Genomic DNA, 22,611 nt, shown 5'->3' on the forward strand with positions numbered 1-22,611 from the left:
TTGATTTGGATCACGTAATCACTTAGATGATTAGAGGGATGTCTATCTAAGTGGGAGTTCTTAAGTAATATGATTAATAGAACTTAAATTTATCATGAACTTAGTACCTGATAGTATCTTGCTTGTCTATGTTAATTGTAGATAGATGGCCCGTGCTGTTGTTCCGTTGAATTTTAATGCGTTCCTTGAGAAAGCAAAGTTGAAAGATGATGGTAGCAATTACACGGACTGGGTCCGTAACTTGAGGATTATCCTCATTGCTGCACAGAAGAATTACGTCCTGGAAGCACCGCTGGGTGCCAGGCCTGCTGCAAGAGCAACACTAGAAGTTATGAACGTCTGGCAGAGCAAAGCTGATGACTACTCGATAGTTCAGTGTGCCATGCTTTATGGCTTAGAACCGGGTCTTCAACGACGTTTTGAACGTCATCGAGCATATGAGATGTTCCAGGAGTTGAAGTTAATATTTCAAGCAAATGCCCGAATTGAGAGATATGAAGTCTCCAATAAGTCCTACAGCTGCAAGATGGAAGAGAATAGTTCTGTCAGTGAGCATATACTCAAAATGTCTGGGTATAATAATCACTTGATTCAACTGGGAGTTAATCTTCCGGATGATAGCGTCATTGACAGAATTCTTCAATCACTACCACCAAGCTACAAGAGCTTCGTGATGAACTATAACATGCAAGGGATGAATAAGACAATTCCCGAGCTCTTCGCAATGCTAAAGGCACCGGAGGTAGAAATCAAAAAGGAGCATCAAGTGTTGATGGTCAATAAGACCACTAGTTTCAAGAAAAAGGGCAAAGGGAAGAAGAAGGGGAACTTCAAGAAGAACAGCAAGCAAGTTACTGTTCATGAGAAGAAACCCAAATCTGGACCTAAGCCTGCGATTGAGTGCTTCTACTGCAAGAAGACTGGTCACTGGAAGCGGAACTGCCCCCAAGTATTTGGCGGATAAGAAGGATGGCAAGGTGAACAAAGGTATATGTGATATACTTGTTATTGATGTGTACCTTACCAGAGCTCGCAGTAGCACCTGGGTATTTGATACTGGTTCTGTTGCTAATATTTGCAACTCGAAACAGGGACTACGGATTAAGCGAACACTGGCCAAGGACGAGGTGACGATGCGCGTGGGAAACGGTTCCAAAGTCGATGTGATCGTCGTCGGCACGCTACCTCTACATCTACCTTCGGGACTAGTATTAGACCTAAATAATTGTTATTTGGTGCCAGCGTTGAGCATGAACATTATATCTAGATCTTGTTTGATGCGAGACGGTTATTCATTTAAATCAGAGAATAATGGTTGTTCTATTTATATGAGTAATATCTTTTATGGTCATGCACCCTTGAAGAGTGGTCTATTTTTAATGAATCTCGGTAGTAGTGACACACATATTCATAATGTTGAAGCCAAAAGATGCAGAGTTGATAATGATAGTGCAACTTATTTGTGGCACTGCCGTTTAGGTCATATCAGTGTAAAGCGCATGAAGAAACTCCATAATGATGGACTTTTGGAATCACTTGATTATGATCACTTGGTACTTGCGAACCGTGTCTCATGGGCAAGATGACTAAAACACCGTTCTCCGGAACTATGGAGAGAGCAACTGATTTATTGGAAATCATACATACAGATGTATGTGGTCCGATGAATATTGAGGCTCGTAGCGGATATCGTTATTTTCTCACCTTCACAGATGATTTGAGCAGATATGGGTATATCTACTTAATGAAACATAAGTCTGAAACATTTGAAAAGTTCAAAGAATTTTAGAGCGAAGTTGAAAATCATCGTAACAAGAAAATAAAGTTTCTACGATCAGATCGTGGAGGAGAATATTTGAGTTATGAGTTTGGCCTACATTTGAAACAATGCGGAATAGTTTCGCAACTCACGCCACCCGGAACACCACAGCATAATGGTGTGTCCGAACGTCGTAATCGTACTTTACTAGATATGGTGCGATCTATGATGTCTCTTACTGATTTACCCGCTATCGTTTTGGGGTTATGCTTTAGAGACGGCTGCATTCACTCTAAATAGGGCACCATCGAAATCCATTGAGACGACGCCTTATGAACTATGGTTTGGCAAGAAACCAAAGTTGTCGTTTCTTAAAGTTTGGGGTTGCGATGCTTATGTGAAGAAACTTCAACCTGATAAGCTCGAAACTAAATCGAAGAAATGTGTATTCATAGGATACCCAAAGGAGACTGTTGGGTACACCTTCTATCACAGATCCGAAGGCAAGACATTCGTTGCTAAGAATGGATCCTTTCTAGAGAAGGAGTTTCTCTCGAAAGAAGTGAGTGGGAGGAAAGTAGAACTTGATGAGGTAACTGTACCTGCTCCCTTATTGGAAAGTAGATCATCACAGAAACCAGTTTCTGCGACACCTACACCAATTAGTGAGGAAGTTAATGATAATGATCACGAAACTTCAGATCAAGTTATTACTGAACCTCGTAGGTCAACCAGATTAAGATCCGCACCAGAGTGGTACGGTAATCCTGTTCTGGAGGTTATGTTACTAGACCATGACGAACCTACGAACTATGAAGAAGCGATGGTGAGCCCAGATTCCGCAAAATGGCTTGAGGCCATGAAATCCGAGATGGGATCCATGTATGAGAACAAAGTATGGACTTTGGTTGACTTGCCCGATGATCGGCAAGCTATTGAAAATAAATGGATCTTCAAGAAGAAGACTGACGTTGACGGTAATGTTACTGTCTATAAAGCTCGACTTGTTGCGAAAGGTTTTCGACAAGTTCAAGGGATTGACTACGATGAGACCTTCTCACCCGTAGCGATGCTCAAGTCTGTCCGAATCATGTTAGCAATTGCCGCATTTTATGATTATGAAATTTGGCAAATGGATGTTAAAACTGCATTCCTGAATGGATTTCTGGAAGAAGAGTTGTATATGATGCAACCGGAAGGTTTTGTCGATCCAAAGGGAGCTAACAAAGTGTGCAAGCTCCAGCGATCCATTTATGGACTGGTGCAAGCCTCTCGGAGTTGGAATAAACGCTTTGATAGTGTGATCAAGGCATTTGGTTTTATACAGACTTTTGGAGAAGCCTGTATTTACAAGAAAGTGAGTGGGAGCTCAGTAGCATTTCTGATATTATATGTGGATGACATATTGCTAATTGGAAATGATATAGAATTTTTGGATAGCATAAAGGGATACTTGAATAAGAGTTTTTCAATGAAAGACCTCGGTGAAGCTGCATATATATTAGGCATCAAGATCTATAGAGATAGATCAAGACGCTTAATTGGACTTTCACAAAGCACATACCTTGACAAAGTTTTGAAGAAGTTCAAAATGGATCAAGCAAAGAAAGGGTTCTTGCCTGTACTACAAGGTGTGAGATTGAGTAAGACTCAATGCCCGACCACTGCAGAAGATAGAGAGAAGATGAAAGGTGTTCCCTATGCTTCAGCCATAGGCTCTATCATGTATGCAATGCTGTGTACCAGACCTGATGTGTGCCTTGCTATAAGTTTAGCAGGGAGGTACCAAAGTAATCCAGGAGTGGATCACTGGACAGCGGTCAAGAACATCCTGAAATACCTGAAAAGGACTAAGGATATGTTTCTTGTTTATGGAGGTGACAAAGAGCTCATCGTAAATGATTACGTTGATGCAAGCTTTGACACTGATCCGGATGATTCTAAATCGCAAACCGGATACGTGTTTACATTGAACGGTGGAGCTGTCAGTTGGTGCAGTTCTAAGCAAAGTGTCATGGCGGGATCTATGTGTGAAGCGGAGTACATAGCCGCTTCGGAAGCAGCAAATGAGGGAGTCTGGATGAAGGAGTTCATAACCGATCTAGGTGTCATACCTAGTGCATCGGGACCAATGAAAATCTTTTTTGACAATACTGGTGCAATTGCCTCAGCAAAGGAATCCAGATTTCACAAGAGAACCAAGCACATCAAAAGACGCTTCAATTCCATCCGGGATTTAGTCCAGGTGGGAGACATAGAAATTTGCAAGATACATACGGATCTGAATGTTGCAGACCCGTTGACTAAGCATCTTCCACAAGCAAAACATGATCAGCACCATGACTCCATGGGTGTAAGAATCATTACTGTGTAATCTAGATTATTGACTCTAGTGCAAGTGGGAGACTGAAGGAAATATGCCCTAGAGGCAATAATAAAGTTATTATTTATTTCCTTATATCATGATAAATGTTTATTATTCATGCTAGAATTGTATTAACCGGAAACATAATACATGTGTGAATACATAGACAAACAGAGTGTCACTAGTATGCCTCTACTTGACTAGCTCGTTGATCAAAGATGGTTATGTTTCCTAGCCATAGACATGAGTTGTCATTTGATTAACGGGATCACATCATTAGGACAATGATGTGATTGACTTGACCCATTCCGTTAGCTTAGCACTCGATCATTTATTATGTTGCTATTGCTTTCTTCATGACATATACATGTTCCTATGACTATGAGATTATGCAACTCCCGTTTACCGGAGGAACACTTTGTGTGCTACCAAACGTCACAACGTAACTGGGTGATTATAAAGGTGCTCTACAGGTGTCTCCAAAGGTGCTTGTTGGGTTGGCGTATTTTGAGATTAGGATTTGTCACTCCGATTGTCGGAGAGGTATCTCTGGGCCCACTCAGTAATACACATCACTATAAGCCTTGCAAGCATTGTGACTAATGAGTTAGTTGCAGGATGATGTATTACGGAACGAGTAAAGAGACTTGCCGGTAACGAGATTGAACTAGGTATCGAGATACCGACGATCGAATCTCGGGCAAGTAACATACCGATGACAAAGGGAACAACGTATGTTGTTATGCGGTCTGACCGATAAAGATCTTCGTAGAATATGTGGGAACCAATATGAGCATCCAGGTTCCGCTATTGGTTATTGACTAGAGAGGTGTCTCGGTCATGTCTACATAGTTCTCGAACCCGTAGGGTCTGCACGCTTAACGTTATGATGACTGTTATATTATGAGTTTATATGTTTTGATGTACCGAAGGTTGTTCAGAGTCCCGGATGTGATCACGGACATGACAAGGAGTCTCGAAATGGTCGAGACATAAAGATTGATATATTGGAAGCCTATGTTTGGATATCGGAAGTGTTCCGGGTGAAATCGGGATTTTTCCGGAGTACCGGGAGGTTACCGGAACCCCCCGGTAACTTAATGGGCCTTAGTGGGCCTAGGTGGAAGAGAGGAGAGGAGGCCAGGGCAGGGCCGCACGCCCCTCCCCCCCCCCCCAATCCGAATAGGACAAGGAGAGGGGGGCGGCGCCCCCCCCCTTTCCTTCCTCCCCTCCACCTCTTCCTCCTCTCTCTCCTAGTCAAACATGGAAAAGGGGGGAGTCCTACTCCCGGTAGGAGTAGGACTCCTCCTGGCGCGCCTCTCCCCTTGGCCGGCCGAACCCCCCTTGCTCCTTTATATACGGGGGCAGGGGGGCACCTCTAGACACACAATTGATCATTGATCTCTTAGCCGTGTGCGGTGCCCCCCTCCACCATATTACACCTCGATAATATCGTAGCGGTGCTTAGGCGAAGCCCTGCGTCGGTAGAACATCAACATTGTCACCACACCGTCGTGCTGAAGAAACTCTCCCTCAACACTCGGCTGGATCGGAGTTCGAGGGATGTCATCGAGCTGAACGTGTGCTGAACTCGGAGGTGCCGTGCGTTCGGTACTTGATCGGTCGGATCGTGAAGACGTACGACTACATCAACCGCGTTGTATTAACGCTTCCGCTTTCGGTCTACGAGGGTACGTGGACAACACTCTCCCCTCTCATTGCTATGCATCACCATGATCTTGCGTGTGCGTAGAGTTTTTTTGAAATTACTACGTTCCCCAACATGAAGCCGCTCCAAAGCACCGACGACCTTCTCAAAGAACAGGGTCAGGCTGCAGTTGGCGCTCACACTACGCTCCGGGGCGTACCTCACATCCGGCATACCCATGGTGGCCAGCTGCGCGGCGGCCTAGTTGGCGAGGCGATCGAGCCAGCGCATCTCGCCCTCCACGTGCTCCTTGAAGTAGAGGGCCTAGTTCTTCCACATCTCCTTCTCGGTCTCCAGGTTTTTGGTCAGGGTCCCCTCCCGGGCCCTGGCCTCCGACAACATCTTCCCGAGACCCTCCAGCTTCAGCTTGATGTCTTTGATGGAGTTGTTGGCCTCGGAGAGCTCCCCGGCCCTACTGACGGCTGTGCCCTGCGCCTCCGTCAGGGCTCCGTTGAGCGTGTCCTTCTTCTGGGGCAGCTTCAAGGCCTGCTCCGTCAGCCCATTCCGCTCCACGTCCAGCTCCATCACCTTCCCGGCGTGAACCAGAGCCTGGGCATCGAGTGTCTCTTTGTGCCTCTGCTCCAGCTCTTGGGTCCGCTGCGCGGCAAGCTTCTCCACCTCCTTGTCCTTGGCGCGGAGTTTGGCGTCGAGGTCCGCCTCGTGCTTGGCAAGGTCCTCCTCCTGGGAGTTCAGCGTGGCCTGGAGCCGGGTCCGGGCGGCCTCGGCTGCCGCGGCCAAGCCCTCCACCATCTCCTGGGCCTTCTCGATGTCGGCCAGCTACATGGTGAGCTCCACGTCGCGCTTGGCCAGCTCGCCCTGGGTGGTCTTCAGCTCTCGCTAGCTTGGCGGAACCAAGCCTGTGCCTCGGCGACGCGCACCTTAAGGTCCGCCTCCGCTTGGTCCACCGTTGCCATCCTGGACTTGGCCTTGTTCAACTGGGCGCGTTGGAGCGCTTGGAGCTTCCGGAAGTGGGCGCCCATGGCCTGGAGAAGCCGCTCCTCCTGACAGCCATCGCCGCCAGCGCTCGGCTCATCGACGACCTCGAGCCCGGCGGCGGCAAGCACCTCTTCGTCAAACACCTCCCCCTCGACGGGCGCCCTGGAGCTGGACGCCCCTGGGAGGTGGACGAAGAGGTCGTCAGTCACCCTCAGATACTTGCCGGAGCCGGAGGCAGCAGAGGAGGAAGGCTGGTCATCGACCACCTCCTCCTCGGTGGTGGCCTTGCCGGGCTCCCCGGCAGGCCCCTCGGCGGCGTCTTCAACAGCGCCCTTGGCAGACTCCTTGGCGGCGACCTTCTCGGCTTCTTCCGCGGCGTCCTTGGCGACGTCCTCGATAATGGCGTCTATATCCTCCTGGTCCGCCGACGGACGGTCCGGACACCAGGAAGGGAATGAGATAAAGCCAAGATCAAGGATCGACAAAAAAAAGAGCAGGGGCGTAAGGCCGGGAACTTACCAGCACCGGGCTGAGAAGCAGAAGCCCCCTCCCTACCAACATTCGGCATCGAAGCGCAGCCACCGGCGCCCAAGTTCTCCTCCTCCCCCTCCATGTGCGTGGGCTCGGTACTGAGCGCCCTTGCCGGGGACGCCCCTCGGGGCGGCGTGGTTGATGGGGGCGGCGGGTTGGGAGTAGCCCTCTGTGGCTCCTCCTACTGCTGCTCTCCTCATGCATACGCGACAAGGTTAGCGCCAAAGCATCGTACCCCTAACACGTGTCGATGAGGGGCGAGTGATGAACTTACGCTGGGGGCTGCTGTCCGGGCTGCTCAACACCACCAGTGGCGCCCTTGAAGCACCAGCCGAGGGCTGGCCGCCCGCTGAGGCCTTGGCCCTCTTCACCCTCTAGGCAAGCGTCTCCGCATCCCTGCAAAGATGAAAACAAGTCGGGACATGTGGCACAGACTGAGGAAATAGGGATGGCGAAAAGGAGCAAATTGCTTACTCAACATCCGCCTCCTCCTATGTTGCCTTCCTCTTCCTCCTTGGACTGAGGGACCCAAAGTCAAAGGTGACCCCCGCATCAACATCTGCCGGGGGAGGGGAAGGAGGTGGCATCCGAACGCGCTTTGACGAGGAAGAAGCGGATGCCCTCTCCTTCGCCGCCGCGGCCGTTGCCACTTTCTTCGCCGCCGCGGCCCTCGTCTGGTGTGCAGACATCTCCTGGGCCTGCCGCAGCTGCGCGGCCCTACCAGGCCGGACCGGCTCGCTGGAGGTGGCCCGCCGCAGGACCCGTCCTCTCCCCGTGGCTGGAGGATCGACGACCACGACCTCCTCCTCCTCGGCCTCTTCCTCCGACGACTCGTCGGCCGCGTCTTCAACAAGAGGAGCCTCGGTGCCAGCGCTGCTGGCCTCCCCAGCGGCCTCCGCCCACCGGGCGAGCTCCTCCTCCTCCGCGGCCGCCGCGTCCTTGTACTCCACACCGCCGGCGCTGCCGTCCTCCTCGGCGAGCTTCGCCTCCGCCTCCCTGGCGGCGATGTAATCCAACTCCACTTGGGAGGTGTCCTAGATGAGCCGCGGCTCGGCGGTGACGTACCCCTCGTGCAGGGTGTCAAAGAATTCCTGCACCTGAAGTTCCTCCAGCTCGACCCAGCTCGGGTCAAGGCCGTGCGCATTGAAGAGCGGCATCATAGCGATGATGTCGGTCCGGCGCGAGTTGTTGCTCAGCGGGACCACTCCCGCCGGCAACCTGAACAGGGGCCCCTTAATGATCTTGCCGGCCTTCGCAGCGGCCCTCGCGGCCTTGCCGGACCGCTTGACATCGCCGTCGCGGTTCACGTCAAGTTGGAAGAGCCGTTGGCAAAGATGGGCATGCCTCATCACCGTGAGGTTGTGGTCGAGGCTGGGGCAGAGCCTCATGATGTTGGCGGCATTCGTGAAGAGCCAGGCCGGCCTCCCCTTGTTGTGAAGTGGAGCGATTCGGCGGCGGATGAAATCCGCCCCGATCATCTCGAGGGTGATCCCGGCCTCGGTGAGGCGGAGAATCCTGGTGGTGGCGAACGTAAGCTTCGCGTCGTCAGCAACGACGTCGCTCCAATCGCTTCTACAGACCGGCGGCACTTGGTGGACTTGGCAAAAGTCCGGCGGGTCCTTCTCCTCGATCCAGCACCACCGGCCCCGCCATTCCTCCCACCTCTCCTTCATGGCGCCCTCCGGGTACACCCCCTTGGCCTTCGGAATCCAGGCAACACACCCGGAAATGGCGCTCCCTGGTTGGATCTGAGGGAAGATGTAGTGGCGGAGGAGCGCCGTGTTGGGATTCACCCCGGCGAAGCCTTCGTAGAGGTGCGCGAAAAGAGCCATGCATGCTATGGTATTCAGAGTGAAATCCAAAAGATGGAAGCCGTAGGTATGCATAACATCATTGAAGAAGTCGGAGAAGGGGGGACAGAGCCCCCAGGAGAAGTAGTCGACGAAGAAAGGGTACCAATTTGGGGCAGCCTCGGCGCAGTTGGCGGGGACAACGCGCGTGGCTGGGTGCCCCGACGTCTCTCCCCCCCGTCTTCACCCCCCCACAGGGGCTTAAGTAATCCCGCAGCTCGATCGTGTCGACCGTCGAGGGGAAATAGGCGAGCTGCGTCCGTCGCGCCGCCTGCTCACTCTCCGGCGGTTCCGTTGCCCCAGCATCTTTGGCCACTCCTTTGCCCTTGGCGGATTTGGGATCCATGGCGGCTGCAAGGGACAAGGGGCGGGGGATGGCGAAAGCATAGCGGCGGCGAGCGAAGGCAAGAGCTCGAGAGGCAAGGAAGGAGGGCGGCAGCTCTGAGATTGGAGAAGACGCAGGGAGGGGGTAAAGTGAGTAGCGCGCCTGCGGTTATTCCTTTTTACGGGGAAGGTGCGGGCCGCCTCCTTTCCAATTAACTGCGATGTGACGCATGCGTGCGGGAACCGCCCCACGCATGCCGCCCACGTCACACGCCCCCCCCCCACGTCAAGCACTCAACGCGGGTCGTGGGGAAGCACAGTGGACGGAAAATTACCGCGGTAAAATCCGCCCCTCCTGCCCGCGCACCGTTTTGGGCCTGGCCCAACAACGTGTCGCGCTTATGTGTGACCCAGGCCCGGGGGCTCCTGTAGGTGTACAAAAGTAGGGGCACACCTTTGTACCCCTTTACCTGTGCACGGGCAGTCGGAGCCGCGCCCACGGCCGCACTGAGCAGAGCAGGGGAGGGAACCGAAGAGAAGCCAAAGCACAAGATGCCCAAGACAACGCCAAGGCCAAGAACGCAAAGAAGCAGAGAGGTGGAGCAGGTTCCCCCGGCAAAACCCTTGCTAGGGGGCAGCCTCAGCAGCCCCGGCAAGACCCTTGCTGGGGCAGCACGCCTAAAACACCAACAGAGTGAGCCGCACTTGAGCCCACAGTTTCCAAACCAACCACGGTTGGGCTAATGCTCGGGAGGCACCTCTATGGTGGCATGTAGATCTTTGTCAAGACCATAGATATATGAGATCAGAGGAGGACCAGAAAACGACGACCCTCCGCGAGATCCTTGCCGAGGAAAGCCACAAGACCCCCGGCAAGATCCTTGCCGGGGACGACTGCGCGCCACAGCAAGACCCTTGCCGGGCCCTGGGCAAGGCCCTTGCGAGGACGTCAGCAGGGCCACTACCAGGCCCGCGTCAACCAAGTCTCCACCGCCGTTTCGCATGCAGCTGCCAGCCCAGCCAGCTGGGCAGGCACCTGCGTGGCAACATGCAGCTTCCAGGACAACTCAGCAGGCACCTGCGTGGCGGTATGCGGACCTTCATGAAGGCCCTACCATCGCGCCACCTCAGCTGCCTGCCTGCCTACATGGCGCCACATACATCGCTGACCAGGGCGCGTGTCGAAGCGAGGAGGAGCGGCGATGGACGGGACGGGCCTCATTCCCGTCCCCAATAAAGCAAGGGGACACCTAAGCTGCGCATTAAATGCACTTTGTCTTGTAATACGCGTGATAAGCTCGTAGCACTGTACGCCTTTCCACCTCCTGTGTGCCACTGTGGCAGCCCTTTCGACTATAAAAGGAGGCCCTTGGCATACTGGAGGAGGATTCGGCTCCTTGGAACTACATGGCCACTGTAGCTAGTTCAAGGATTCAAGAACACTCAATACATCCACCAAAGCAGGACTAGAGTTTTACGCATCCTCGCGGCCCGAACCTGGGTAAACGATGCTTGTGCTGACTGCTAATCCTACTCTCCTCACAACCCTGCGCCCCGACAACTGTAGTAGGGATTCTTGTGATCCCATAGGTGTCGTTTCCCACCGATAGTCACGAGGTGATGTATTATGGAATGAGTAAAGAGACTTGCTGGTAACGAGATTGAACTAGGTATGAAGATACGGACAATTGAATCTCAGGCAAGTAACATACCGATAGACAAAAGGAATTACGTATGTTGTCATAACGGTTCGGCCGATAAAGATCTTCATACAATATATAGGAGCCAATGTGGGCATCCAGGTTCCGCTATTGGTTATTGACGGGAGAGGTGTCTCGGTCATGTCTACATAGTTCTCGAACCCGTAGGGTCCGCATTCTTAACGTTCGATGATGATATAGTGTTATATGGGTTATGTGATTTTGTGACTGAATGTTGTTCGGAGTCCCGGATGAGATCACGGACATGACGAGGAGTCTCGAAATGGTTGACAGGTAAAGATTGATATATAGGACGATAGTATTCGGACACCAGAAGTGTTCCGGAGGGTACCGGGTACATATCGGGTCACCGGAAGGGGTTCCGTGCACCCCCGGCAAAAGATATGGGCCTAATGGGCCAAGAGGGTAAACACACCAGCCACTAGGGGCTGGCGCGCCCCCCATATGGGCCAAACCAAAGGAGAAGGAAAGAGGGGAAGGGAAAAGGAAAGGGGGATTCGGCCTCCCCCTTCCTTCCCTCCTCCCTCCTCTTTCCTTCCCCCTCCGGCAAATAAGGAAGGGGGGCACCGGCCATGGGAAGACCACAAGTAGGATTCGACCTACTTAGGCGCCTCCTTGGCTGCCTCCCCCTCCCAACTATATATATATATATATGTGTGTGTGTGTGTGTGTGTGTGTGTGTGTGTGTGTGTGTATGTATGTGTGTGTGTGTGAGGGGGGGCCTAGAACACTCCAGACAATTGCCTAGGCGTGTGCGGCGCTGATACGTCTCCAACGTATCTATAATGTTTGATTGTTCCATGCTGTTATATTATCAATCTTGGATGTTTTATAATCATTTTATAGTCATTTTATATCATTTTCGGTACTAACCTATTGAAATAGTGCCAAGGGTCAGTTGCTGTTTTCTGCATGTTTTCTACATCGCAGGAAATCAATATCAAACGGAGTCCAAATGCCACGAAACTTTACGGAGATTTTCTATGGACCAGAAGACACGTAATGGGCCCTGGTTGCGCCTGGGGGTGCTCCAAGGAGAGCACAACCCACCAGGGTGCGTCAGGAGGCCCAGGCGCGCCCTGGTGGGTTGTGCCCACCTCGGGTGCCCCCCGGACCGCCTCTTTGCTCTATAAATACCCTAATATTCCAGAAACCCTAGGGGAGTCGACGAAATATTGATCCAACCGCCGCAGAGTCCAGAACCACCAGATCCAATCTAGACACCATCTCGGATGGGGTTCACCACCTCCATTAGTGCCTCTCCGATGATGTGTGAGTAGTTCTTTGTAGGCCTTTGAGTCCGTAGTTAGTAGCTAGATGGCTTCCACTCTCTCGCTGAATTCTCAATACAATGGTCTCTTGGAGATCCATATGATGTAACTCTTTTGCGATGTGTTTGTTGGGATCTGATGAACTTTGAGTTTATGATCAGTTATATCTTTTTACATCCATGAAAGTATTTGAGTTTCTTTGATCTCTTTTATGCATGATTGCTTATAGCCTCGTATTTCTTCTCCGATATTTGGGTTTTGTTTGGCCAACTTGATCTATTTATCTTGCAATGGGAATAGGTGCTTTGTAGTGGGTTCGATCTTACGGTGCTTGATCCCAGTGACAGAAGGGGAACCAACACGTATGTATCATTGCTACTAAGGATAAAACGATGGGGTCTATCTCTACATAGATAGATCATGTCTACATCATGTCATCGTTCTTATTGCATTACTCCGTTTTCCCATGAACTTAATACACTAGATGCATGTTGGATAGCGGTCGATGTGTGGAGTAATAGTAGTAGATGCAGGTAGGAGTCGGTCTACTAATCTTGGACGTGATGCCTATATACTGATCATTTCCTGGATATCGTAATTGCTGCAATTTATTCTTATTTATTTTATTTGACGTTCGATTTATCAATCTACTACAATTTTCTCACGTCCGTTTGCCCATCTTGAGGCGCCGCTACCCGAAAGGGATTGGCAACCCCTTTTACACGTCGGGTTGCGAGGATTTGTTATCTGTGTGCAGGGGTTGTTTACGTTGTGTTGCTTGGTTCTCCTACTGGTTCGATAACCTTGGTTTCTTCACTGAGGGAAATACCTACCATCGCTGTGTTGCATCATCCCTTCCTCTTTGGGGAAATACCGACGTAGACCTAGCCGACATCAAAAGGAATTTCTGGCGCCGTTGCCGGGGAGGATCTTCAACATATACCAGGTTCCTAATCACAAATCTCATCTCCTTGCAATTTACATTATTTGCCATTTGCCTCTCGTTTTTCTCTCCCCCACTTCACAAAATTTTGCAATGACCCCCACCAGACCGATGGGTGCGACGGCCTCAATGTCGACGAGCCTGCACTCGGTGTTGGCGGGTGCCTGCCTTTCGAGGTCGGCTGCCCTGCCTTTACACGTGACATGCGGCAAGTCCGTTGGCCGTCCGTTCGCACATTCAAGCCAGAGATACCTGAGAAGTACGGTGGGAGGCTGAACCCGACAGAGTTTCTGAGCATCTACACCATTGCTGTTCAGGCTGCCGGGGGAAGAGATGAGAAGGTGTTCGCCAATTACTTCCCTTTGGCCCTCAAGTCCAATGTGAGGTCTTGGCTGATGCACCTACCAGAGAACTCCATTTCGTCATGGGAAGACCTGTGCCACGAGTTCATCGGTGCCTTCACCGGTGGTCACCAAGAGCCCGGTAGGCCCAACGACCTGCAGCTTCTCCAATAGCAGGAAGGAGAAACCCTTCGTAAGTATTTACAGAGATTTAGTAAAGTTCATAGAAATATTCCAAATATCCATCCGGCAGCCGCTATAGCAGCTTTCAAGTCCAATGTGCGCAACCGCCGCATTCGTTCCAAAATGAATGTGTGGTTGCCCAAGACTGTGAAAGAACTATATACGCTAGTGGATAAATGTGCTCGGATGGAGGAAGGAAGTTGCCTGGAGAGGAAGATTGCATTAATGTTGATTCGGAGGATGAGGATGAATCAACTAGTCAGAAAAAGGGCAAGAAGCGTAATAAGAAGCCAAGGGATAAGGCAGTGGTTACTGTGGAAGGATCGGCCACGCCTAGTACCGGCAAGAAGGCCAAGGTTGAGGCCCCCGGCAAGGAAGCTACCGCGTGCGCTGCCTGCCGGGAAGCCGTTGCCGCCGAAAAAGTTGGGAAAGGCGATGGGCCGTACTGTAAGATCCACCGGACCAAAGGCCACGACCTTCAGGAGTGTTATCAGGTTGAGCAGCTTGTCAAGAAACAGAGGGCAGAGTATGATAAGCGTGATAAGGAGAATGGTCAGAATGCTACTGGCGGTAAGGGCCGGGGTGGTGAAACAAATCGCCCCGGCAGACCCTTTCGGAACCAAGGAAAGCCCGCCTGGGGCCAAGAGAAGGAAATTTGTGATGATGCCAGTGATGGAGGAGATGAAGGGGAAACTAGTGAGCAGGAATTTCAGAAGGCCACTGACGCCCTATGCATTGATGGAGGTGCATCTTTGCACACCTCTCATCACCAACTCAAGCTATGGGCATGAGAGGTCAATGTTATGGAACCAGCACCGGAGGCCCGGAAACCGCTCAAATGGTTCCGCACGCCCATCATCTTTGACGAAGAGGATCACCCCAGTCACACCACTATGGTAGGGTGCTTGCCATTGTTGGTTTCCCCGACAATTCGCAACCTTTACAAAGATGCTAGTGGATGGCGGGGCCGGGTTGAATCTTATTTCCCCAGCAGTTACCAGCAAGCTTCAGATATGAGAAGAAGAGCTAGAGGTCACCGACACGTTTCAGGGAGTTAACCCCGGCAGGAGCCATCCTAAAGGGAAGATTACGTTGCCGGTGACATTTGGAGGAGAACTGAACTATCAGACTGAGAAGATAGTGTTTGATGTGGTTGGTCTCCCCCTGCCGTGCAATGGGATTATTGGACGACCAACCCTGGCCAAGTTCATGGCAGCATCTCACTATGCTTACAACACCTTAAAAATGCCTGGGCCACTGGGGGTCCTCACTATCCCATCAGAGGAGAAGGATGCAATTATCTGTGTGGACAAGATGTATCGGGATGCAGTTGTAGTGGAAGTGGCAGCAATGACAGTTCCCGCCAAGGAAAGCAGAGGAAACAGGAAGGATTGTAGGACCTCCGGCAAGGAGTCCGGGAAGCGTGCCCCCTCCGAGTGCACGACACCCGTTGACGACGTGCCAGAGTGTTCCAATAGCAAAAGATCCAAGGTTGCTGCACCCCAAGTGAAGAAGGTCCCGGCAGGGCTGGCCGGCGTTGATGGTACTTTCACTATTAGTGCCACCCTTGATGACAAATAGGAAAGCGCGCTCGTTGCCTTCCTACGGGCGAATATCGATGTGTTTGCTTGGCAACCATCTGATATCCCCGGTGTTCCCAGGGAGGTAATTGAGCACCACCTTGTTGTCTGCCCACATGCCCGACCCGTCAAGTAGAAAGTACGAAAGCAGGCCTTGGAAAGGCAGCAGTTCATTGCCGAAGAGATCAAGAAATTAGAGGCTGCTTGTTTGGTCAGAGGGGTACTGCATCCTACATGGTTGGCAAATCCAGTAGTGGTCTGGAAGGCTAATGGGAAGTGGAGGCTTTGCATTGATTTCACAGATCTCAACAAGGCCTACCCGAAGGACCTGTTTCCCTTGCCACGCATCGACCAGATTGTGGATTCCACTTCAGGTTGTGATCTGCTCCCCTTTCTGGATGCATACTTCGGATATCACCAGATCTTCATGTCCAAAGAAGATGAGGAGAAGACATCATTCATCACTCCATGTGGTACGTACTGCTTTCTTCGCATGCCATTCGGATTAAAGAGTGCCGGGTCCACTTTTGCAAGAGCAGTCCAGATTGGTTTTGAGCCATAGTTGCACAGAAACATAGAAGCCTATATGGATGATACGTTTATCAAGGATTTGGCCACCCTTATCAAGGATTTGGAAGAGACGTTTGCTAATCTGCGCAAGATCAATCTGAAGCTCAATCCGGAGAAGTGTGTATTCGGTGTTACCTCCGGCAAGCTACTTGGATTCTTCGTGTCCCATCGGGGGATCGAAGCCAACCCCGACAAGATCAAGGCCATCACTACAAAAAAAAGACACATCTGTGACATTTTGGGCCGAACGAAAAAAAATTCTGTCATACTTATGACACTTCTATGACGATAATTGCGACAAAACCCGGTATCATCATAGATGTGGTGGGCTCCTACTTCTATGACAAAAAATCATCACAAAAAATGGGCTTTTTGTCCTGGGCGGGCCGGAGACGCAGCTGCATTGTCACATCCCTAATTCTAGTAATGCCTAGTGCTAGTATCTGGTGTTGCATCATGTTTAAATTTTGCCTAAACTTGAAATGGGGATGTTCAAACCCTAGCACCAAATGAAATCCAACTAGGATCACAATGAAATATTTTCAATGATCCCAAAATGCCTTTGGAAATGTTCATCATTTCTGATAAAGGTAAAAACCTCTGCCAAAAATGATAAACATATTTCTAGGTCATTTCTGGATTTTTGAATTAACTCATATTGTATTTGAATTGGGGCATTTAAATCCTATAAATATTTTAAATTCTTTAATAATTCTGAAACTAGTTGAGGGCTGCTGGGAATAATTTCAACAGTGCCCACAAATATTTTCAGAATTTTTGGAAATGCTCTGGCATTTTTAATAAAGCCAAACACAGTTACAGGAAATAGAAAACAGAAACAATTAAAGAAAAGAGAGACAGAGGAATTACCTGGCGCTCCAGCCGGCCCAACACTGTGCAGCCCAGCCAGCGCAGCAGCTTCTTCGACCTTCTGCCAGAAGGCGAGGCAGCTGCGTGGAGAGCGCACCGCGGAGCCGCGCCACCCCCTGCTTGCCACCTCCTGCCTCCCCCTCGCGTCTGGCGACGCCACGAACCCCCTCGAGCTCTCCCCCTCTCCCCTGGCTCTCTCCCTCGCCGTTCCCCCAGCTCACCGAAAGCTCCTGCCGCCGCCGACTAGCACCACCGCGCCCATCGCCTCTCCCTCGTCCCCTTGAGCAGTCCAGAGGCTCCGCCTTGACGCCCTCGCCCTCTCCAGCGAACTACACCCCGCCGGGAGGCCTGCTCTGCCATCACTGCCATCGTCTTCAACCTCGGGCATCTGAGATGCTGCCGGCCGATTCGTCTGCCCCAGTTCATCCACGAGCAAGCCGAACCCCTCCTCGTGATCACTGTGAGCTCCTCCGTCGACTATCCTCTTCCCCGACGTCTCCACGCTCCCTAGCTACGGCTCCACCTCCGGCCGAAGCTCTGCTCCGCCATGGCTGCAGCCCGCGTGCTCCCCGTGCCCCGCTCGTTGCCCCCTGCAACAGGCGTGCTCCGGAGCACCTCCCCTCGTAGCTGCCTTGCTCAGACCCCTCGCCCGTGAGCTCTAGCCGCAACGCCGCACCTCACCGAGCCCCGCCACCGCTAAAGCTCGTCGCCGGCCATTTTCTGGCCACCCCGGCACCACCCGTCACCACCACTAGAAGCGCCACAACACCAGGAACCCGTAGAGCCCTCCCGCGCACCAAACCGTCGCCGGAGTAGCGATTCCGGCGTGCCTCCGCCGTCTGTTGACGTCGCCGGCGGATAGTCCGCGGCCGACTGATGTGGCTGGCTTAATCAGCCACTAAACATCGCCCCGTGCCACTGACACTGGGCCCCACGCTCTAATTAACCTCGGGATTTATTTCCTGTTTAGTTTAGATTAACCCTAGTGGCCCCACGTGTCAGTTTTGACTTTGGCCAAGTCAGCGTTGACTGGTCCCACCTGTCATCCACCCAAACCAGCCTGAGACACTGACGTATGGGTCCCACAGGTCAGGTTTGACCTGGGCTAGGCGCTGTTGACCGGCCGACGTCAGCATGACCTAGTGATGACGCAGTAATGCTTTTTTGGATTTCAAATGAATCAAAATGGTTTATTTATATTCAGAAAATGTTTAAAACTTCTAAAAATCATAGAAAATCAACTGTAACTCAGAATGAAATAAATTATATATGAAAAATGATCAGAAAAATCCAAGGAATCTGAATATGGCATTCTCATGCATGTTTGAAAAACTTAACCTCAATGTTTAGTCCAAAACATGATAATGCACTATTTGAATTCATAGTTTGAACTTGAATTTGAACCTTGAGTTCAAATCAACCCAAACCTTTCCGTTACTAGTTGCATTAGCTCAAATCACAACATATTGTCATGTCATGATCATGCATCATATTGTGCATTGCATTGATTGTGCTCTTCCTTGTTTGCCGGTAATTGTCCCCTCTCGGTAGACGCTGCTCCGACATTGTGATCGTTGACACTAATGAAGACTCAATGCTATCTTCAGAAGTGCCAGGCAAGCAAAACCCCCTTGTTCATTCCGATACAATGCCACTCTCTCGCTCCTGCTCTCTTTTACTGCATTAGGACAACAGCGATTCAACTGTTACATGCTGCGGTAGTTGAACCCCTTTATCCTCTGCATGACCTGTCATTGCCACAGTAAATAGATGAAACCCACTAGCATGAGTAGGAGTTGTTTGAGCCCTGATGTGCCTACTCATTCATGCTTGTTTGTCATGCCTGCTATTGCTTAGAGTTGTGTCAGGTCTGATTCATCGGGAATGAATTGGAAAGTTGTGAACATGTCCTACTGTGTAGAGCTAAGTGTGTGAACACGATTTGGTAAAGGTAGCGGTGAGAGGCCATGTAGGAGTACATGGTGGGTTGTCTCATTGAAGCCGTCCTCAGGAACTGAGTTCTGTGTTTGTGATCCATGAACAGTTACTACCACACATTGGGCTCCGGGCGCTCCAAGCTCTCTCGACTTATTAATCAACCTGATCTCTGTCCAGGAGTTGCAACTAGTTTCTGGTGTTTGTAGGTAGTGTTAGTAGTCTACCAAGTGGCACCCGGTATAGGTGGGCCTGGGACAGACTAGGCACACGTGGCCTGGTGTATCGAGTGGCACCCGGATGGTGGACTCGGGAACCCTGCACACATCGTTTGGGGCCGTGAGCGACACCCCGGCCGGATCTCCTTGCGGATGGAACCCGAATAGGCGATAAACCTGGACTAGAGACTTGTGTGGTTAGTCAGGTCGTGGCCGACTCCCTCGCCAGGCTTCCGCTTGAAGGTTGCCGAGGTACACGACGTGTACATGGTGGTAAGTGGCGAGAGCGTGTGTGACGAAGTACACCCCTGCAGGGTTAATATGATCTATTCGAATAGCCGTGTCCGCGGTAAAGGACTTCTGGGTTGCCTGTATAGTTCATAGACAAGTGAAAGTGGATACTCTAAAATGCGCAAGATAAGCGTGAGTGCTATGGATGGCGTTCTCGTAGGGAGACGGGAGCGGATCCATAGTGGTGTATTGGTATGGTGAATATGTGGACTCGTGTGCGCCACCTCAGAAGAGTTACTTGCAGTCGTAGTTCAGGATAGCCACTGAGTCAAAGCTGGCTTGCTGCAGTTAAACTCCACTACCCCCTTTGTTGATACCGATGCATATGTAGCTAGTTCTGATGTAAGTCTTGCTAGGTACATTTGTACTCACGTTTGCCTATTTTATGTTTTGTAGAGAGACGTCGGTCTCGCTAGTAGTTCCGTGTGGACTTCGACGTTTAGCTTGATACCTTAGCTACGATCTTGTGCCCTCGGCAGGATCTGGTAGATAGTCAGGCTTTTCAGCCTTTTTCATTTGTAGACGTCTGTACTCAGACATGTTAAGCTTCCGCATGTGCTTTGGCTTGTATGCTCTGAATGTTGGGTCATGAGACCCATGTTCGTAATATCTCGCTCTTCGGAGCCTAATGAATAAATACTCTGAGTCGTAGAGTCTTGTTGTGATGCCATGTTGTATTTGCACATATCGAGCATATTGTGTGCATGATTGAAATGCTTGGTATGTGTGGGATCCGACAACCTAGTTGTTTATCATTGGTAGCCTCTCTTATGGGAAATGTAGTCTTGTGCTTCCATGAGCCATAGTAGTCCGCTACAGCCCGGTTCACCGGAGTCCTTCTAGCCCAGCACTACTCCTCCGGAACACTTGACTGGCCGGCATGTGATTCACTTCGTTCCGGTGTCTGTCCCTTTGGGGAAATGTCACGCGGTGACATCCGGAGTCCTGCCTAGCCTGCTACAGCCCGGTTCACCGGAGTCCTGTTAGCCTAGTGCTACAGCCCGGATTCGCACGCTGCTGACCGACATGCTCGATGTTGATTCATGTATGCCTGTCCCTGTAAGTTAGTGCCACTTTGGGTTCACGACTAGTCATGTCGGCCCGGGTTCTCTGTCATATGGATGCTAGCGACAATATCATATATGGTGCTGTTGTTAATTTCCTCTTGAGTTCTTGGAAGCTTTTCTCGCACGCTTCAGTCCATACAAATTTCTTATCTTTCTTGAGTAACTGTGTCATTGGTTTTGCAACGGTGGAGAATCCTTCAATAAACCTTCGGTAATATCCAGCCATTCCTAGGAAACTTCGTACATCTGTCACGTTGGCTGGTGTTTTCCAGCCAAGAACGGCCTTGACTTTTTCTGGGTCTACGGGCACGCCCTCTTGGGTCAGTACATGGCCTAGAAAACCAACCTGTCTTAGCCAAAATTCACATTTGCTAAATTTGGTGTATAATTGATGTTTCCTTAATTCTCCCAGTACAATTCTGAGATGTTCAGCATGTTCTTCCGGTGTCTTTGAGTATACCAGAATATCAGCAATGAACACCACAACAAATTTGTCCATAAATTTCATAAACACTTTGTTCATGAGGTGGACGAAATATGTGGGGGCGTTCGTCAGTCCAAACGGCATTACTGTGAACTCGTATAATCCGTATCTGGAGGTGAATGCTGTCTTAGGGATATCTTCTGTCCGTACCTTTAATTGATGATACCCCGATCTTAAATCAATTTTTGAGAACACCTTGGCTTGTGCGAGCTGGTCAAATAAATCATTTATCCGTGGCATCGGATATTTGTTTTTGATGGTGACCATGTTGAGTGCTCGATAGTCTATACACAATCTCAGTGTCCCATCCTTTTTCTTGGCAAATAATACTGGTGAACCCCAAGGTGAGGAGCTGGCTCGTATAAATCCTTTGTCCAGTAATTCTTTTATTTGCTTCTTTAATTCTACCAACTCGGAGGGTGCCATTCTATAAGGTTTCTTGTAAATGGGGGTGGTGCCAGGTGCTAGTTCAATGCTGAACTCTATTTCCCGGTCTGGTGGCATGCATGGTAGTTCTTTGGGAAATACGTCAGGAAACTCACACACCACTGGAACTTTCCTTAATTCTGAAATGTCCACCTTGTTTAACTTTGGTTGTCGTGACCTTGGTCTTTCCTGAGCCGCAACTTTTATTGTCTTGCCGTGACGGTGAGTGAGGATTACAGTCCGATTGAAGCAGTCGATAAACCCCTTGTTGGTGGTTAACCAATCCATTCCTAGGATAACATCCAGTCCTTTATTTTCCAACACGATGAGATTCGCCTGAAACTTTAGTCTTTCAAACTCAATAATCACACCTTGGCAGTAACTCTGAGTGATCTGCTTATTCCCGGGGGACTTGATGATCATGGACTTTTTCAAAGGAATTATCGGAAAACCATGTTGCAAAACAAAACTCTTCAAAATGAACGAGTGAGAAGCTCCAGAATCAAACAAAAACGTGGCAGGTATTGTGTTAACAGGGAACGTACCGAGTACGATGTCTGGGGCATTCTGTGCTTCCTCCTTGGTCACATGGTTCAGGTGACCCTTCTTGTGATTGTTGTTGGGGTTGAAGTTGTTACGCCTGGGGGTTGGATTATTTCCACCATTGTTCGGCTTGGGGGCCGAGTTCCTTGGTTTTGGGCACTGTTTGGCATAGTGCCCTTCCTCTCCACAAGCATAACAAGTAACACCTGGGCGGTATGTAAAGTCCTTGTCCCTTGAATGGAAGTGTTTGGTTGGCCTTAGAGCAGTGGCCGTGGAATTTCTGGCTTCATTCCTCTGAACATCAGTCTTGCTCCGGTTGTTGCGAGCATGAGTCGTCTTGTCCCTTTTTCGCTTGCAAATATCCTCCAGGCTGCGGCGCTCATTCTCCAATGTAATAGCCTTGTCAACCAGTGTTTTGAAATCTGGAAAGGTGTGTACGACCAGTTGGCATTTAAGTGCTGGCGCCAGGCCGTCCAAAAACTTTTCCATCTTTTTATTCTCAGTCATATGCTCATCGTAGGCATAACGAGATAGTTGAGTAAACTGACTATTGTACTCAGTCACTGTCATGCCTCTCTGCTTGAGGTCGTCAAACTCCCTTTTGTTGATCTTTATAATGCTCCTGGGGATGTGCGCCGCACGAAAACCTTCCTTAAACTCTTCCCAGGTGATGTTATGTTCATTGGGGTGCATGT

The sequence above is a fragment of the Aegilops tauschii genome, chromosome 3, assembly GCF_002575655.3.
Source record: "Aegilops tauschii subsp. strangulata cultivar AL8/78 chromosome 3, Aet v6.0, whole genome shotgun sequence".
In the NCBI taxonomy this organism is placed as follows: domain Eukaryota; kingdom Viridiplantae; phylum Streptophyta; class Magnoliopsida; order Poales; family Poaceae; genus Aegilops; species Aegilops tauschii.